We start from the raw sequence: 4,188 nt of genomic DNA on the forward strand, positions 1-4,188 counted from the left end.
TTTACTGTAGTGCTTATTTCTATATTCCTTTGCGGATTTAACTTGGCTGTGATCTGTTGCTAAGATAAAATGCAGAGATTTCATCTTCTGCCACTTTTACAGGCTATTATATATTTTGTTACTTTTAAAATAGCTGCACTACTAGATGTAAAATGACATTCAATTTAGGCCACAAGTATTAGATTGCAAAGAAGCTTCCCTCTCTCTCTCCTTCCCCACTTTTGAGCTGGATGTAGTTAAGAAGCTATAGTACTTCTTTGTACAGTTAATAAAAACGGTTGTGAAAATTGAGAAGAATAATGCATGGTAGAAACATTTGGTTTTGAACATTGGGCACCAAGAGATTATATTACAACAAATTCTTATCTGAGCTCCTCATCTGCTCAGTGACATAGTACCATATGGAAAAGAGGGACATTTTGAGTCTAGAATCAAAACTAGCATCATCCTTTCCTGCTACTACTTACTCTTTGAAATATAAAACTTCATTTGCAATATATTATCACTTTTGATTTAAAAGCAGTCACCAGATCACTTTAATCGCTGTTCTTCTTTTCTCAGCCTTTCATTTGATTTTATTAATGAAAGTTTTATTTTGTTAAAGTGCAATAGACCACAAACAATACCATATAACTTCAAAAACAGTGGATGAAACTCTGGCCTCACTGAGGTCATTTGTACAACTCCTATTCAGTCAAGTCAGGAATTCACCAAACAGCAAAATGTGCACCAGAGATGGTCTTAGTTGAAGTGACCTGGGCTGAACACAGGGAGGCATTAATAGAAGGTAAAACATTTTTTCTCTTTGAATTGGATAGGTGGATGTTAAGGGTCATTTCAGTTGAGAGATTTATGTTTTTGGGCACCTGTACTGTTAAGTAAGCAAGGGAATACATAAGATCAGCCAGACTTTTTCCCAGTAAGAGGAAAAAATACATTTGCAGCCAATCCTGAAAGTCATCTTTCATTCAATAAAAGATCTGCAGCAAGTAGAACACTTCATGACTCATAGAATTGGTTATAAACTATACTGAATAGAAAAATCACTCACCTGCCTTGTCAGCTGGAAATTTTGTTTTTCTTCCTTAAATACTCTGTATCTTAATTTAGAGACATCTAATTCAGTGGTTTTGGTAAGCACTGCGTAAACCATATTTCTGTGCCTTTTGCTATTGGGGGAAGCTTTCTTTCAGTAGTTATCCTTATTTAGTACTTTTCTTAAGTAATATAGCTTCATTTATTTTCCAGAAATGTTTTTCAGTGCAATTATGTTTTGTCAAAGTGTACATTTATCAGAAATGTTGACAAAAATACTGCAACTAACAATGTTACTCTATCACACAAAATATGATGTTGCCTCTCTTTATCACTCCTGACTTCATTATAAAAGTATTTGGAAGTTTATTCATAGGTTGACGAAATAATCTTGGTTGTTAAGAACTTTTGGGCAGATTTTAAACACTTTGAAAAGTAAAGCCAAGCATTATATAATTATTTATACTGTTTAAAATGTGCTATTTTGTATTTGCTTGAATTCTGAAAAAATGTAAGTTGCTGTTCAGAATCATGTATTATACATGTAAAATGTTGTAAAAAGTAGACTCAAATTATGTAATCGACATCAAATTTGTCATAATTTTAAGAAAACATATCTCTTAGTTTTCTTTTTATGATTGTTCTGAAACTTATGCATGATATACGAGCTGAAAGTATTAGTGTGTTTATAAAAATCAGAATTATTTTATCATATAAGTAAACAAATACATTTTTGGAGGGTTTTGCATTTCTTTTCCCCTTGGCATGAACTTTCACATTGAAATGAGCTGCTTTTGGTTTTATCCCTGTTTAAGATGCTAAGCATTGTCACACACAAGCAGGCTTGGGAAACTAGTTTTATGAACTACTGCAATATGTACTCTGATCTCATTGCAGTAAAGTAACAATACATAAGATTTTAAAATCTCTGCAATGAAGATTACGGCCTTGTTCTAGTTTCAGGTGTTTCTCAAAAAGGTGCATCTAATGTGGTCCCTGTAGATATTTCTGGATGAGCATCTGTGCCCCTGATTAAATCCTTTCTTTGTTTAGCATCTAGATAATTAAAAGCCTCCCTCTGAAAAGAGAGAAAATCTCTTATTTAAAATGTTATAGTTGTCATATGCCATTATCAAGATAATTTTTGTTTTTATCTCTCATTTTTAAAAAATCAGAACTCTAGGTCTGATGATTAACAAGTACCAAGCAGGAAGAAGCCAAATTGAAGTGTTTTAGAGTCTACTGTTGCTCAGCTTCTCTGAGTTTCAGGCCCAGTGTTTTAACTATTTCTTTTGAGGAAGACGGTTCTGCACATGTAGCATCTCTAAAGAAGGCAGCTGCTCCATAGACCACTGACCACAGGGAAATGGAATTTTGGCCAATGCACTCCACCCTCCCTCTTCTAAGCACTAGTTTATAATTGCTGTTTTAACCTTAACTGATTATGTTAACTAAATCTGCTTCTGATCTCATTTACTTCAGATTGCTTCCCTTTTTACATTATACATCACTAAAGTACTTCACTCTTACAATATATATTGTGACTCTACATCATAGGAGTGAGCTAGTGCTCTCCTAACATATTGCATTAATACATCAACAAGCTAGCTGTGACTCCAGTAATATATTGGTGTAATATACCATCAGGGTTAGGTATATTTATAACTACATACTGGTCAATCTATTAATTCTGGATGTCAAAAAGTTTGCATCGTGGCAGGCAGATTTTTGGGATGAACTGATGTGGCTATGAATGGTATCTTTAGTTAGTTTAGGTATTCTACAGAATTGTTGGAACTGGGGATAGGACAATGTTGAGAAAGAGATGGATATATGCAAAGGTTGGCCAGGCTGTTGCAGGAATGAAGCAGAGAGTGATACTGTCCTTGTTTCTGTGATGCACATTAGAACATAGCACAGTGAACTAGGTCTCCTTAAGTTCTGCATGTAAAGCAAAACAGGCATAGCTATTCAATAACAGTATGTCCTGTGAGACCTCTGGCTGGGCTGCACCTTGAATTTGCATAGGTAATCCTATACCCAACTTTTCTTTCCCAGTCAGCTTTGCAACAAGCTAGTGGTGGGAAGGTTAAAGATAAAGACAAAGCATATAGGTTAAGAACTGGCCTGCTGACATTTTTTATTCATCAGTGAGAAATGGATGCATTTCTAATGGGATTCTACAGGGGTTGTTACTAACCCTAACACTAATGAACTTTCCCAACAATGATCTGGATGCAAATGTAAAATAACAACTTATACCATTTTAAGATGATGCAGAGATTGGCAGAACAATGAATGGAAAAGACACAGTAGTTGCAAAGACTTTAGTGAAACCAAGAACCTGTAAACAGTGGCACTCTACTGCAACCTGCAACTTGTAGTTTCCAGTAAATTGATATAAAATGGAAAGGATAAGAAAAGTGAGAACACTTCAAAACATCTTATATAGACCAGATTAATTTGAAACGGTAGATACCTACCAAGATTTAAATGTTTCTCTATCTAAAATTACAGAAGTGCTAGCACAGAAAGCTGTTGAACCTCTATACGATGGAAATGAATGCGAGGAGGATAGTATTTGCTCAAATATGTTAAAGGCAGAATAAATGGACCGTAACTACTAACAAGATTTAGAATGAGGAAGACCTACCAGAAGTCTAGAGATAGTTAAACTACCAAGGAAAGCTGATTTAGGCAACTGCAAAAAATGGGAAGGAATAAACTTGCTGCTGATCACAGACAACATTCAGTTGCATCATTTAAGCAGGATAAGCAAAAATTTTAAAATATAAAGTCAAGAGCAAGGAGGATTTTTGCAAAAGAATTAGATCAAAGTGCTGAATGTGAACATCAGTCTTTGCCATTTTTGTGGGCTTTGTGAAGGCATTCAGTAACATTATTATAGAAGTTCTTGCATTATTGTGGAATTCCACAAGAAAATCACAAAAGTTGTTAAAATGCAGTATGAGAATTTTGAATACAAGTATGACAACCAACATATTGACCATTTCACAGAGAATACTGGAATAAAATATGGACACATTCTCTCATCCTGCTGTCCATTTTGGCAATCAGTTAAGAAGTTATGAACAGGGATCCACATTTTCTGGATTTTACCTTTTACCAGAGGCAAACACAGATTTCTCATTT

The sequence above is a fragment of the Alligator sinensis genome, unplaced genomic scaffold (genome assembly GCF_000455745.1).
Source record: "Alligator sinensis unplaced genomic scaffold, ASM45574v1 scaffold34_1, whole genome shotgun sequence".
Taxonomy (NCBI): Eukaryota; Metazoa; Chordata; order Crocodylia; family Alligatoridae; genus Alligator; species Alligator sinensis.